General features: G+C 39.4%; 1 protein-coding gene and 1 pseudogene across 4 annotated transcripts in view; one reads left to right on the forward strand and one right to left on the reverse strand.

Annotated features, from left to right (window-relative positions):
• Dym (dymeclin) overlaps positions 1-16,846 on the reverse strand; it is a 543,161-nt gene that overhangs the window by 460,182 nt on the left and 66,133 nt on the right. The gene's annotated exons all lie outside the window — the stretch shown is intronic.
• Positions 6,159-8,331, forward strand: LOC101574156 (annotated as a pseudogene). Its single transcript, XR_001117081.2, has one exon. The product of XR_001117081.2 is annotated as a growth hormone-inducible transmembrane protein pseudogene (transcript).

Below are 16,846 nucleotides of genomic sequence, written 5' to 3' on the forward strand. Positions count from 1 at the left end.
AAGGTTGTTCCAAGTAGGTGCTTTAGACCACTGAGCCATCTCACCAGCCCCCAAATAAATAAATGTTTAAAAAGCTTAAAAAATAGTATGTTAAGTGAAATAAGCTATTTACAAAAAGATAAAATTAGGGGCTGGTGAGATGGCTCAGTGGTCTAAAACACCTACTTAGAACAAGCTAAGCTAAGCAAAGCACAGGGACCACAGTTCAATCCCCCAGCACCACATGCCAGCCATCCCTGCCCCCTGGTGGGCTGAGCTGGCCACAAACACACACACACACACACACACACACACACACACACAATAAATAAATAAACAAATTAAAAACAAAAACAAACAAAAAACCCCAAAAAGATAAAATTGCATAAACTCTCACACATGTAGTATTTAGAGTAATTAAATTTATAGAAAAAGTAACATGGTAGTCACTATAGCCTGGGAAGGAGACAATGGGCACCTATATATAGTAGGTTCAGAGTTTTAGCTGGAGAATATGAAAACTTTCTGGAGATGGATGGCAGTGATGGTTACTAAACACTGTGAGTATACTTAATGTCACTGAACTATATACTTAAAAGCAATTAAAATGATAAATTTTATGCTGTGTGCATTTCATCACAACTGGGGTTCATTACAGCATTCTCAGACTGGTACAAAGCATTCCCACAGTTTAAATATTCACCAAATATGTGACCCTGGACTGCTTTCCTAACTCCCATGTCTTAGGCGCCTTATACATAAAACAGAGATAACAATACCCTCTTAAACTTGTTGTTATGATTGAATTACATAACATGTATAATATACTTAGAACACTTCCTGGCACAAAGTAAATTCTCAACAAATGATAGCAATTACTAGTTCCAAAATGTAGTAGGGGAGCAGTTAAATTAAAACAATGCTGTGTAATTTGTGAAGCCCTATAAACGTCTTTCAAAGCACTTTCAAGTTTATTAGTGCACTTAAATCCTATAAAATTCTCTTCTAATGAACAAGACTATTACGAGCCCTATTTTTATAGATAAGCAAACTGAAGCTCCCAAGGAGTTAAGTAACATTCCAGGAATCAGAGGTCTGAGTAAAACTAGAACCAGCTTTCAAATCTGGTGATTCAGTTAAGAATTACATATCCTCTGCCACATAGTACAGCAAATCTTCCAAACCTACAACTCTTTTTCTGGAGGGTTTAAAAATCTATAGCCCTAGCACTTTCCACTGCTCTGAGAAAGTGTACTTTTAGAAGAGCTATCTATAAGCTTAATTAAGGTTTTTGACACAGAAATTTTAGAAAAACAGTGATTGCTTTTAGATAGTTCTAAAACTAAAATGGTAACCATTGAACTACCAGTGCTTACAATTTCAAATGTGGCTTTTTCTTTTTTTTTTTTTTTTATAGTTTGCCTATTTCAAATTGACATGTGCTAAAACACAAAACATATGAGATTTCAAAAATTCAAAAAGAATGGAAATACTTCATTCTTAACTTTATATTCACAAAACAATATTTGGAATATAACATTTTAAGTTATATTTTAATTATACTATTTTAAATATACTATCAAAATTAATTTCAATTTTTTTAGTGAAACTTCAAGAAAACTTTAAATTACATGTGACTCTTATTATGTATGTATTGAACAGATACTTCCCAGCAATTGAAGTATATTTAAGAAATAATACCACACAAAAAAAACCAAATGAATGCCATTATCTTAAGAATAACAATCAACTAATACTAATATTAAAAGGATAAATATGATCTTTTCAAAAAAATTGAATATTTTTGGACAAGATAAACTAGCTTTGCTCCCAGGTAAGTTAATGGGTCTCTAGTATTTATCACTGTATTAGATATCTTAAGTGAATCAACAGCCTTGTGACATCTCTCTGTCTCTCTCCTGTCTGTCTCTGTCTCTGTCTCTGTCCCTGTCCCTCCCTCTCTCCCTCTCTCCTTTTCTGTTGTCTCATACACTCCACAGAAATGACCAGAAGGAGACAGATTTGTTCAGCATGATCCCACCTCTGGCTACACAGCTGAATCAGGATAAACATGCAGCCTAAGGCAAGCCAATATCTTGGGGAATTCGGAATTGAGACAGAAAGCTAGGCATTCCTGATAGTCGGAACTTGGCTGCAAAGCTGAGGAGTATGGGAAACCATCCTCTACCCCACTGCAAAGCAGAGAAAGCCAATTCATGAGAAAGACAGAAAAAAAGAGCTCCACAGAAATAAGCAGAAAAATAGAAAGGACTCTCAGGATCCCTGCTGACCTTCCAATTCTCAGTTCCCTTTCTCCCTGAAGCCTCGTTACAGTCCTAAAATGTTGGATTCTTTAAAATACCCATTTCTTCATCACATATTCACCTTTCTGTGGCACAGGCTAAGTCAAATTGATTTTTGTTAATAACCAAAGACTTCTAATTAGTTTTTAACACTATGATCAGATTTAATAATATACATTAGTAGCTGGCAGGAAGTAGGAACCATTACTTAGTTTTTCAGTTACTCAGGCAAAGAGCAAAGAGGTATAAAATGCAAAGGACTGTAAAGAGCTTTATAAGGTTAATAATGAACTCAAATATATAAAATCTGTTCAATAGGCTTCACTTTCTTTCTTTGTTAAATGATAGTCTCTTCTATAACTAGGACCAAGAGCTTCAATTATATACACGTGGCTATACCTTCAAAAGCTGTTAAATCTGATTTATTTGACAAATGCTGCCTGGGCACCTAAAACATGCAGGGTTCCATGAAAAGGTACAGCCTCTACCTCCAAGACACACAAAGAATAAAGAAGCCAGACTGTGCGTGCAGGGGAAGTATAAAGCTCAATGTACACCCAACGTACACTAGAGGCAGTACCAGGGAAGGCATCCTAGAAGAAATTACTGCTATTTTCTGAAGAACCAAAAAGAAGTCAGACAGCCAAACAAATAGAAATAGTGTACATGGAGGCATGGCACTCACAGAGACCCTGGAATGTTCTGTGATGCAGTGGTCAATCTACAGGGGACTAGCAAACAACAAAGTTGAAAAAGTAGGCTTGATGGATGGAGTACAGAGTTCCAGACTCTCAATTTTCTCTCTAGAGAAAAGTGCTGGCTGGCTCCTCCCAAAGCTAAAATCAAAAGAAGATTCTATTTTTTATATAATACTAGCTTTATAGAGAGCTTAATTCCAACAAATATTAAAGAGATTGATTTGGACATCAGGTCTTTCAAGTAACTTCCTTTGATTGCCTAAAACCAGGTAAGAAAAGCACCCAAAACACTCAGTCATAAAAAAAATGAGCACATGGTAGTGTGACCAAATGGTTATATGTGGGCTCTGGTCCATCACAGCATGCTCAAACTAGTACAAAGCAGGCAATGCACAGAAATTCACTGAATCAATAAATGCTGTGTCAGACACTTTGCTGTCAGAAGACAAAATTATCTCCCCTTGCACAAGAAGCACGTTCTACTCTCTAGCTCTCAAGAGAGGCTCTGCCCAGAAGTGTAAATTCTCCACCCATCCATCCTCCACACGGGGATTGAATCCCTGGCACTCCACCCCTGAGCTACATTCTCTGGCTGCCTACCTGCCTGCTCATCTATCAATGATTGATCGATGGATCAAAACAGGTCTCACTAAACTCCAGGCTGCCCTGGAACTTGTGATACTCTTGCCTTAGCATCCCTATTAGCTGGGATTACAAGTGTGAGTCACCTAATCCAGACAAAATTTTATCAAGATTATTTTAAATGATGTTTGTTTCCAAATGTATGACTATATCATTCTGAAGCAGTCTGAGTTCCCTGCACCTCACTTGGTAAGCTCCCTGAGTGGTGTGGTGAGTAAGCCAATACCTGCCATTCTGTGATGAGCCAATCAGACCTGACAGACCCTACCACTGCCCTCCCCTCCTCACCCATCACCACTTCTCGGCAAAACATCATCACAGGGCCCAGATTATATACTCCATGGGAACAGGGAAAGTGCCTCGTTCATTCATGCATCCCCACCACGCCTGGCTCTGCCAGAAGAAAAACACTTGGTAATTATCTATTCAATAAAGGATTCACAGGGCTGTTTGTTGCTGTATGCCTGAAATTTCTGCACTCCAAAGTGTTACTTCTTTCTACAAAGGAAATCAGCCAGGCACTTCTCTGCCAAAACGAACACATTAATTGTCCCACCATTCTCCAGTTTTCTATACTTCTTGGAACATTTTAAGAATAATCTGCTTTCCCATTTGTTTGACTTAGAGCCATAATGAGGTGGTAAGCAACTGGGGTGGCTGGTAACTGTTACTGCCTGTTACAGGCATCTATGCCCTGTAGTGTTTTAGTTAAACAAATGAGCTCAGATGTGCTGGCTGCAGGCAACTAACAAATCATCATTTGCAATAAATAAAAGTAAAACAGTACAGCAAAAATATGCCAGTGTATCCAAGACAATTACAATTAGACACCGAATTCCATTTCTGAGAGCAGATTTGGGGCACTGGAAACATGCAAAAAAGGAGCAAATATTCATACTAATTCAGATTAAATAAATGAGCACCACATAGATTATTTCAGATTTACTATATACATAAAATCTGTCTCTAGATCAATTAGAAATCTGTCAACGATGGACGGTTAAGCATAAGCCTTAAAACTAGTAATCACTTAGTGAACCTTGCTAAACCACCTTAATTCTACCAAAAAAAAAAAAAAAAATTACAAAAAACTAATCCAAAGACCAGATATGGCTCTAGCTGAAGCAATCCTTATGATGTGACAACATATTAGGCATCTTCTTCTCAGACCTTTGGTGATACCATCATTGTGAAAGTATTATAAACCAAGAAGTGTAAAACTGGATCTCAAGTTAGCTGGCAACATCCCAATGAACAATGAAACTGAAGGGACTAGAGACCTGTACTCCAGGATCTTGCACATACATACACAGACACCCCAGAAGGAAACATGAAATAGGCCTAGGTACTATTCCATAGTTTTAAGACCCTTTATTGGATTTCCCTGAAGATTTCACCAAGAAAATGGTTGTTGAAATGTTCATAACCATAGAGAAGTTCTTAATCATATCATAGCCATTTCTGGACTGTACTGTAAATCTGTTCACCTAACTTTGATTTTATTAAAAGAATCTCCCTAGGGGAAAAAGCTGTCACCAACCTCAACCTCATACTTATCACACATTTCAGTAAGAGCTACTTCAGAATTCCAACAAGGAATACCAATAACACAGACAAATTAATTCTAAATTATGTCTCAGGGGCCGGGGACATAGCTCAATAGAATAAGTGCTTGCCTGGCAAGAGCAAGGGCCTGAGTTCAATCCCTGGTTCTGCAATAAATAAATAAATAAATTAAATAAACTATGTCTCAATCAGCATAATCTATGCCACCTATGCTGAGTCTGCCAACATATATCATGAGAAAGTTAAGTTACTAAACAGTATATACAGTAAAGGAGACTAAAATATAGCAAAAGAGTGTTAATACTATATAAGAAATTGCAGTTTTATCCTAAGTGTAATGAGGAGTCATTAAACACAAAATCAAAAACACACACTATGAAAACCTTTACAACAGCAGCAAGTGCCTCAGTGCTGTAATCAGGGTTAGTGAGATTGGTATGGACATCAGTTCTTCCAGATAACCTCCTTTGGTTGCCTAAAACCAGGTGAGAAAAGCACCCCAAAGCACCCTGTCATAAAAAGGACCACATGGTCATAAGATTACCCAGTTGGTTACTGGTGGCCTCTTGCTCGTCACAGTACTCTCAAATGGGTACAAAGCAAGCACTTCATCCAAACTTACCCTGATTACAACCACCCTGACACTTGTACTAAAAAAGAAAAAGCTATCAGAACAACAAGAGAAATAACACTTGTACTAGTGCATATGATAAGGTCTAACAGTGTGCTCACAGGAATCACTACAAAATTAACCAGTGTTGGACTGGGGAGCTAACTCAATGGTCTAAGCACCTGCCTGCCAAATATAAGGACCCAGGTCCAATCCCCTGTACCACATGTCATGCCAGCCCTGGAACCTGAGCATGGTGGTGGACACCTTGTAAACCCAAAGCTGCAGAGGCAGGAGAATCACTGAGTCTGAACTGTATGGCGAGACTCTTTTATATTTAAATAAAATTTTTTGGGCAAGGGACCTTCAAGGAAGAGACCCGGAGCTGAGCTGAGCATTTCAGATCTTCTTGGTGAACTAGGACATCACTATGCTGGCTGCAAGGCTTGTGTATCTCCGGACACTAACTTCTAGGGTGTTCCACCCAGCATTCACCAAAGTCTCCTCCCCCGTTGTGAAGAATTCAATCACAAAGAATCAATGGCTCTTAACACCCAGCAGGGAATATGCCACCAGGTCAAGACTTGGAATCCGCCGTGGGAAAACTGCCCAAGAACTCAAAGAGGCAGCACTGGAACCATCAATGGAAAAAGCATATAAAATTGAACAGTTAGGAAGATATATTGTTGCTGGAGGGGCTGCTGTTGGTCTTGGAGCACTGTGCTACTATGGCTTGGGAATGTCTAACAAGATAAGAGCGATTGAAAAGGCTGTAATTTGGCCTCAATATGTGAGAGATAGGATACATTCCACCTACATGTACTTGGCAGGAAGTATTGGTTTAACAGCTTTGTCTGCCTTGGCAGTAGCTAGAAGTCCTGTTCTCATGAACTTCATGATGAGAGGCTCTTGGGTGACAATTGGTGCAACTTTTGCAGTCATGATTGGAGCTGGAATGCTGGTGCAATCCATACCATATGAAAAACATCCAGGCCAAAAGCATCTTGCCTGGTTGCTCCATTCTGGTGTGATGGGTGCAGTGGTGGCACCTCTGACCCTAATGGGCGGCCCTCTCCTTGTCAGAGCTGCATGGTGCACCGCTGGCATCATGGGCGGCCTGTCCACCGTGGCCATGTATGCACCCAGTGAGAAGTTCCTGAACATGGGCGCACCCCTGGGCGTGGGCCTGGGTCTCATCTTTGCAGCATCACTAGAATCGATGTTTATTCCACCTACCACTGTGGCTGGTTCCACTCTGTACACAGTGGCAGTGTATGGTAGATTAGTTCTTTTCAGCATGTTCCTTCTGCATGATACTCAGAAAGTGATCAAACGTGCAGAACTAACACCAATGTATGGAGCTCAAAAGTATGACCCCATCAACTCAATACTGGCAGTCTACATGGATGTACTAAATATATTTATGCGAGTTGCAACTATGCTGGCAACTGGAGGCAACAGAAAGAAGTGAAGCAACAGCATCCGGCCTCTGATGCATCATATGCCGTCATGTTTAGTAGGACAGATGTTCATTACACTCTTTGCACAAGCTGCTCTTGTTGAGGTTGGAGGATAAAACCATATTGACACATTTAAATGTTTCAGTAATGCAACCCCCAGGTCTGCTTTTTCTTTGAGAATAAATTCAGTAGTTCTCTTCTAAATAAGCACATAAATATGTCCAACTCTCATGTTTGAGTAATTTTAAGATATTTTATTTAACAAATAGGAAAGCTAAGGTTTACATTAGGAAACAAGCATTTTACCTATTTTTGAGTTCATTAGAGTAAGTGAAAATTAGCAAGTTTGTGTGTACCTGTTCATTTTTTGGGACGCAATTTTTTTGTTGTTGTTTTGACACAGGTTCTTGCTATATAGTTCAGGCTGGCCTTGAACTCACTGGGTAGCCCAGGCTGGCCTCAAATTCAAAGCAGTCCTCCTGCCTTAGCCTCCTGAGTATTGAGATGACAGGCATGCCCCACCAGGACTGTCTAGGACACAAAGACTGAAGTAATATCAGAATTGACATAGAGGTTCTGGTACAGAGACTAGAGAGTGGGATACCCACACCATTTATCCCCCACCCCTCATTCTTAGGATTGAGGCAGACATGTGAGTATTTGTAACAAACGAGTGATTGCTGTTTTCTCGTTTGCCTTGGGAATTGAGATCTGGGGGACTCATCCTCCTGCTCTTTCGGTGCCGTCTTCAACGTAGAGATGTCCCAGTGAGGATGTGTTCGGGCAGGCCAGAGTGTTAGTCACACTGGCAGTCCCCGGTGGAATTAGGTATATGTGAGTTTTCCTTTTGACTCCTAAAGCAGCATATCCTGAAAACACCTCTAGATAAGATAAAATGTTCAAAGCATGGAATGTATAGCTTTTTAAAGTACACAAGCAGTATGTTTATAGTTTGCTGAAGATTTGCTGCAGAAGTAGTGATGTCTAATGGAATACATCCTTTTCTCCACTTTTTGTTTTGATATCATTACAAAAGCCTGCTGTGGTTTACACTGGAGGTTTTGATGAAAGCAGTTTTTCTCCTAAAACTTAGTATTTTGCATTCCCTCTCAGGTGAAGCACTGTAAAGCAAAGCTAACTGTCTATGAAAAATATGAATCAGAAGTAGAGTGGGGGAAGTGCTTTGTTAGTTTCCCCAGCAGAATTTTCTTTTTGTCTTGTATAGACCATTTCTTAGCTTGTTCATGACATTTGTAAGTTTTTTGACACAAAAGTGGAAGTCTTTAGTGATGGGAGGAAGTATATATGATTACTGAGATGACTGCTATTTTTGATAAATATTCATTGTAGTAATCTGGAAATAACTTTTAACCATCTCAAAGTATATAAAGTGCTTATTTATAACACAATAAAGCTTCTGGCCAGATGAAAAAAATAAATAAGTAAATAAATAAATAAATAAACAAATTTATTTAACCAGTGACAGCCAAGTATATAACCTAAAAATTCTAGTTTAGGGCTGGCCAGATAGCTCAGCAGACTAAAGAGCCTGCTTTCACAGAGCACAGCAACAGAGGTTCCATCCCTTGCCTACCTTGCCAGGCCCTGCCCTCTCACCTGCAGGGTGGAGGGTGAGGGGTGGCCCCACCCTGGGACATCCATACAGACTGGGTGTGGTGGCCCACGCCTGTAATCCCAGCGCTTGGGAGGCTGAAAAGAGCAGAATCACTACAAGTCCAATCTACGTAGTGAGACCCTGTATACCCTATACACCCTATACTAAATTCACTTTAAAAAAAAAAAAATTCTAGTTTAATCCCACTAAAATTATATACCACATTAAAATACTAGGAAAAGACAGCCAGGGGCCCTCTGGATCCTCACTCCAGCCAGCACCCAGGCACAGTGAGTGGGACCACCAGGGGCCCGCAGGACCCTCATTCCAGCCAACACCCAGGCCAGGCAAATGAGTGGGACTGCCCAGGGTCCTCCAGATCCTCACTCCAGTCAGGGCCCAGGCCAGGCATGTCTGTAGAAATTCCACCATCAGACAGGGCCGGTGTGGAACCCTGGGGTAGAACTCCCTGCAGAGAGGCTATAGGCAAGACCTACCCAGCTGATCCAGAAGCAAAACATCTTGCCAGAGTGGCACAGAGGGTTCACTTCCAAGGGCTGTAGCAGGAAAAAGTGGAGCACAGCAGCCAGACCCAGGCCACACCCACCTAGATAAGTCTGAACTTGGTAGATCTGGACCTGGTGCTAAGGTAAGAATTCTACCAAAGCTCTACACCAAAGGTCAGAAGACAGTACTACACAAAATGACAAAGAGAAGGAGCAAAATACATTCTCAGGGGGCCGGGGAGATGGCTCAGTAGAATAAGTGCTTCCCTGGCAAGCGCAAGGATCTGAGTTCAATCCCTGGTTCCGCCAAAAAAAAAAAAAACATTCTCAGGCCACGAGCCCACCCAGAACAAATGCAGGAGACAATAGCATAGAGGAAAGAAATAGAATGCATGAAGCATATTCAAAGTGATATACAGGAAATTAAAACTTTAATCACAAGCCGGCAAAACTGTTTGAATGGAAGTGAAAATAAACTTGAAGACACCATTGCAGCTAGTGAAAAGGTAAGAAAAGATCTCTTAACAACTAGGATGCAGAAAAAAATAATTCAACACCTTCAAGACAAGGCAAAGATGAACACATGAAACTAATAGGCATGAATGAGAAAAAAGGAGTCAATACAAATGACGTAAAAAGAATATGGGCATGGGCTGGTGAGATGGCTCAGTGGTCTAAAGCACCTACTTAGAACAAGCTTAGCAACGCAAAGGGACTGTGGTTCAATCCCCCTGGTGGGCTGAGCTGGCCACACAGAAAGAAAGAAAGAAAGAAAGAAAGAAAGAAAGAAAGAAAGAAAGAAAGAAAGAAAGAAAATGGGCAGAAGTAATAGCAGAAAACTTCTCAAATATGGGGAAACAATCTGACTAGTCAGGTAACCGAAGCATATACAACTCCAAATAACAGCATACTAAAAGCCACTAGAGAAAAGAAACAGGTCACATTTAAAGGAAAACCCATCAGAATAATGGCAGATTTCTCTTCACAAACCATCAAGTCAAGAAGAGCATTAGGGCCAGCTGAATAGCTCAGCAGATTAAAGCACCTGCAAGCATTTGATCCCCAGGGCCTGCCCTGCCAGCTCTGCCAGCCCTGCCCCAAGGGGCATGCTGATACAGCAATTGAGACTGGGCATGACTGCACATGCCTGTAATCCCAGCTCTTGGGAGGCTCTCAACAGGTGGATCACTATAAGGCCAATCTAGTAGGAAGACCCTGAACATGCTGTAGACCCTTCCCTAACATAAAAAAATTCAAAAAAAAAAAAAAAATAGAGTATGGAGCAAAGTACTTCAAGTCTTACAAGAAAACAAATTCCAACTCAGACTGATATACCCTGCAAAACTCTCAAGTTCGATAGAGAAGTGAAATACTTCCATGACAAAGAACAACTAAGGAATTTCATGACAACAAAGCCAGGCATACACAGACTACCAAAAAAAGATATTCTTGAGAGAGATCAAAATGACCACAACTCATGAATGAGAAAAGAAAGAACCCACCAAATAGGGCAAACAACGAAACACAGGAGAAAGAGATATACAGAAGTCTTTCAATTATTCTTTGTATACAGCAGCAAAATATTTCCATCAGCATACTCTACAAATGGATTTCTCCTGCACCGTATGGTTCATGGTTCTGTCCGAGTTTATAGATGGATCTTGTAGTGATCCACCTGTTTAGAGCCTCCCCAGAGCTGGGATTACAGGCATGTGCAACCATGCCCAGTCTCAACTAAATTCTTCAGTTGTTCTTTGTCATGGAAATATTTTACTTCTCTATCAAGGAAATATCAGTAGCTCAGTCCCACAAGTCACACCTGGCCACCAGTAAGTATCACTGACACTGTCCACACCCACCACATACTAGAAATTTGTGTGATATCCTATCCCCAAACTCTTAGAAGTGCTGGTCATATATTTGCCATTCCAATATTTTTGTTATGTTTTATTCTTAGTAATTCTTTATTAACATTAAAACATTTTCTTAGTTGATATTTTTGTATATATTAGCCTGATCAAATACTGTGTGAGTACTCTGAATTGATCACAGATTCATACATATGATACACTACATTCTGGCCTCTTAGTTGGACTCCCAATTTATTTATATTTTTTCTGCTGTATTTATTAATTTTATTGAGAAACAAATACCAGTGAGTTAGTTTCAAAACAGGTTGGTAGGACAGTTACAATAATTAACACACTGCATATTATTGTCTTCGTAGTAGTTATTCATAGTACAAGATGCAAACATGATATCTTGTCTAAACACTATTAGTACAAATCTTTCTTCTCATTGAATTAAGACAGAGTAGCTGTATATCTATCCTATTTTGTATATACTACGAAATGGTCCTTTATTTATATCCCCTTTTTTTGCTTAGTTTTGTCAGAGATGGGTTTTGTCAGAGACGGGTTTTTTTCTTGTCATTGTTTGAGGGTTAGGGAACTCCCATTTGGATTGTGTGCTGGGCACTTTACATGTTGTCATATGTTCCTCACAATTAACCCATCCTTCCATTTCACAGAGGAGGAAAGGAGCACTCTCAAAATAGTAATGTAGTTAGATTATGTCAGTAAGAGATGAACTCAATGTGGGGACTGAACTCAATGTGGCAACTTATTAAGTTAACAATATATTCAAAGAACGTCTACCAAGTATATTACCTCTCAATTTAACTACTACCACTGTTTAGCAAAACTCATGTACATTTCAAGTGGATTTCCAATCACTGCCCAATTACAGAAAAGGATGTGTGCCCTGGGATAATAGAAAAAGTACAGATTGTGAAACTGCCCATTTCCTACTGACATGATCTAACTACATCACTATTTTGAGAGTGCTCCTTTCCTCCTCTGTGAAATGGAAGGATGGGATAATTGTGAGGAACATATGACAACATGTAAAGTGCCCAGCACACAATCCAAATGGGAGTTCCCTAACTCTCAAACAATGGCAAGAAAAAACCCAGCTTTGCCGTATAGCTCAGTTGTTTTGGGCCAGGGCGAGAGCTCAGTGGTGTAAGCGCCTGCCTTACAATGTCCTGAGTTCGATCCCTGGTACTGCAAGAAAAAGAGGGGAGAGGGGAGACAGCCAAATAGCTCAGCAGATTAAAGTGACTGCAAGCAGGCACAGGGGCCAGGGGTTTGATCCCCAGGCCTGCCATGCCGGCCCCACCCCTGGAGCGCACTGAGATGGCAATTGAGACTGGGTGTGGTGGCACGAGCCTGTAATCCCAGCTCTTGGGAGTCTGATCTAGTAGTGAGACCCTGAACACCCTGTAGACCCTTCCCTAAAATATAAATAAATAAATAAGAAAGAAAAGAAAAAAACACAAGAAACACAAATATGAAACTGTCAAATGTTCATATAGTGTACAAGATACAACTGGAAAATGTGGGGAACGTTTAAGTTTTTAGAACTAGCAGAGTACAAAATACCTTGCATTCATTAATCTCCCTAAAGGGGGCTGAAGAGATAGCGCAGTAGAATAAGCGCTTGCCTGGCAAGCACAAGGTCCTGAGTTCAATCCCCAGTTCCACAAAAAATAAAAAAATAAAATAAAAAAAAATCAGATTTAGGTTTGGAGGGCCTGCCCTTTAGCTCAGTTCTTTAAGTGGCTGCTTCAACAAAGCAGTCAGGCTCAGGTTGCTGTGGTTTGATCTACACAACTCAAGCCAGCCAAACCTGCCCGGAAGGCATTCAGAGCAAAAAAAAAATCTCCCTAAAGTATTCCTCTCCTGTTTGAACACATCTATCCCATCATTCTTGCTACTTTCTGAAGCAATCCTGGAATCCTTTTTCAACAGTGTCTTTAGTTGTGCTCTTGTGACAGTCTCGGTTATTTTGACTTCAAAGAACCAAAAGTCACATAGTACAAGATCCTGTAAACAAGGTGGTTGAAGACCCACTGTAAGAGTCTCAAGCCTGCCTCTGCATTGAATGGCACCAGCAGCAGCATGCACCATATTTTTTAATCATACCTTGTAAAGATACCTACAAAAGATTTCTAGAACTGCTTCAGAAAGTGGCAAGAAGGCAATGATCCTGAGACTCCTCAGCATGTTTTTGAAACTAGCAGTTAGTTGGTAGGCTTCTCACCCTGACTAACTATATATGCTGATACCTGTGAACTAAGCAACTGCACTGAAGGCAGTAATGTGTAATCGTAGGGTCATGCTTGGAATGCCTGTCATTCTGGTCTTCTAAATACATACTGCTTGTCATGACTACCAATTACTGCCATACTGTCTCTCAAGTAAATGTTTGTTTTAAAAAAGAAAGAAAGAAAGAAAGAAAGAAAGAAAGAAAGAAAGAAAGAGGCAAGAATGACAGGACAAGTGTGTTCAAAGAGTTCAAGACAGAAAGAGCACCCTGAGTGGGATTAATAGTAATGTGTCTTTCAGTAAAATTAAAAAAAAAATTATTTAAATATATAAGGCACTTTTTAAATCAACTCTTATATTTACTCCTTAACACACTTAACAAGTAATTTCCCAGCATTATGTTGTCCTTCTCCATTGGCTATATAGAACATATAAAACACTTTTAATTTTGAAGTAAACATGAAATATTATCAAAGCAGCTGTACCAAACAACTGTGGATGATCTGCTTTGATTTTTATTTACATTAATGTTTTACTATAGCAGAAGTATAACCCTAGTAGATAACATCAAAAATCAGTATTCCTGATTCACCTACCAAATCTTCTCTGTATTGCATAATTATGCTTGCATGATGCTTTATAGCTCACGAAATCTTCTAAATGCATGTCATTTGACCTACCTGATCATCTTGTGAAATACATTCACCAGATTGTATTTCTGGTTTGTAAATAAGTGACATGTATGAAAATCAAACACTACCTTGGTATGGTGGCCCACAGTTATAATCCCACCACCCTAAAAGGCCAAGGCAGAAAAAGCAGAAATTCAAGTTTACCTTTAGTTAAGTAGCCACTATCTGAAAATGTAAAAAAAAAAGGACTAACAATGTAGTTCAATGGGAAGGCCCTAAGCTCACTCCCTAGCACCACAAAAATGAAAGAAAATATTAAGCAGCAGAACAAAGATGTAACTCTAAGTAATTTTTTTAAAGTTTTATTATTTTTGGGCATGGTGACTCACACCAGTAATCCCAACACTCAGGAGACTGAGGCAGTAAAATCAATGTAAGTTTGAAGCTAGCCTGGGCCACATACATGAGTTTAAAGCCAACCTGAACTGCACAGTGGAAACCTGTCTCAAAGAAACAAAACAAAAAAAAAAAAAAAAAGAAAAGCAGCTGTACTATGTACATACATCAACTCCCCAAGATGAAAGTTAAATGCATGCACTGTAAACATATACTAATAAATTAAATTTTAAAAATATTAAAGTAAATGTGCATTTAACATACTGTAAACCAGAAATTATACTTTTAGCATTTATCACAAAAAAATGAAAATCTACATTCACCAATAACTTATATAGGAATGTTCATAGCTTTACTCATCATAGCCAAAAGTTACAAACAATGTTTCTCTCTCAGTGACTATTTAAAACTATATAGCGGGGCCGGGGAGATGGAATAAGCGCTTCCCTGGCAAGCACAAGGGCCTGAGTTCAATCCCCAGTTCCGCCAAAAAAAATAAAACTATATAGGAGTTGGGGAGATAGCTCAGTTCAATAAGCGCATGCCTGGCAAGTGTAAGGGCTTGAGTTCAATCCCCGGCTCTGAAAAAATAAAAAAAAATAAAAAATAAATAAAACTATAGTTATCCACAATGCAGAGTACTGCTCAGAAATTTTTTTTAATGAGTTATTATTTTTTATTTATTATTTTCAAAGGAATGAACTATTTCTGGGCTTAGTAGCACACATCTATAATCCCAGCACTCAGGAGGCAGTGCATGAAGACTGCCATGAGTTTGAAGCCAGTCTTGGCTACATAAGCAAGTTCAGGGACAGCCTGCACTACAAGCAAAACCCTGTCTCAAACTCTCCACCTCTACCCCTGCCAAAAAAAGGAAATGAACTATTAAGACACACAATTTCATCTCACAGTATTTAGAGAAAATAATCCTAAAATTCATTTGGAACCAGAAGAGACCTTGAATAGCAGATTCAGAATAGCAAAGGCAATTCTGGGCAACAAAGGCAATAGGAACTGGGAAGGAGATGCACACCACAATCTGATTTGAAATTATACTATAAAGCTATTGTGATTTAACAAGAAAAAAAGGTACTGGGAAAAAATATCAGTAGGATAGATTAGAAAATTCAGAAACAACTCCAGAGACATTTAGCCACCTTACATTTGACAAAATAGCCAAACACATATATTAGAAGAAAACCTATTTAATAAATGGTGTTAGAAAAGCTGGCTCCACACATACTGAGGATTAAAATTGCACCCGTGCCTTTTACCAAGTGGAAATGGATCAAAGATCTAACTATTAAGGCAGAAACATTAAATACCCTGGAAGACAGAATAAGTAAAATTTTTGAAGACAATGACTATGCATAAAACCCTGATCCCAAAGGAACTATCACAAAGGATCAACAACTGCAATCTCATCTTATTAAAAAGCTTTTGCACAGTAAGCAAATCCAACAACAGAGTGAAAAGACAATCTTCAATATGAGAAAAATGTTTGCCAGCTGTTCCTCAAAGAAGGAACATATCAAGAACATATAAAGAACTCAAAAAAATCAGACTGCCCAAATCCAAAAATGGGCATGTGAGATGAAAACCCACTTATCAGATGAAGAAATACAAACAGCAAAAAAATGTATGAAAAAATGTTCAACATCACTGGTCATTCAAAAGATGCAAATTAAAACACTGAGATTCTATGTCACCCCAGAAAGAACAGCTATCATCAAGAAATCAAACAATAACAAATGCTGGAGAGGCTGTGGGGGAAAAGAAACCCTTCTCTACTGTTGGTGGGAGTGTAGACTGGTGCAACCACTCTTGGATAACAGTATGGGGGCAGGGATACAGCTCAGCAGCATAAGTGCCTGCCTGGAAAGCTCAAGGTCCTGAGTTCAATCCCAAATAAAAAAAAAAAAAAAAAAAAGAAAAGAAAAGAAAAAGGTGTGGTGATTTCTCAAGCAACTAAGAATGGCAGTCCCATTTGACTGAGCTATTCCTCTATGGGGTATCTTCCCAGAAGAATTAAAAACACCTTTCCACAGCAATTTATGTGCACCCACGTTCATAGCAGCACAATTTGTAACAGCTACATCTTTTTTTTTTAACTGATTTTATTTTATTTTTTATTAAATTTTTTTTTTTAAATTTATTTGTGTGTGTGTGTGTGTGTGTGTGTGTGTGTATGTGGCCAGCTCAGTCCACCAGGGGGCGGGGCTGGCTGGCATGTGGTGCTGGGGGATCGAACCACGGTCCCGTGCTTTAGCTAAGCTTGTTCTAAGTAGGTGCTTTAGACCACTGAGCCATCTCACCAGCCCCTAGTATTT

This window comes from Octodon degus, unplaced genomic scaffold (genome assembly GCF_000260255.1).
Source record: "Octodon degus isolate 3935 unplaced genomic scaffold, OctDeg1.0 scaffold00003, whole genome shotgun sequence".
In the NCBI taxonomy this organism is placed as follows: Eukaryota; Metazoa; Chordata; class Mammalia; order Rodentia; family Octodontidae; genus Octodon; species Octodon degus.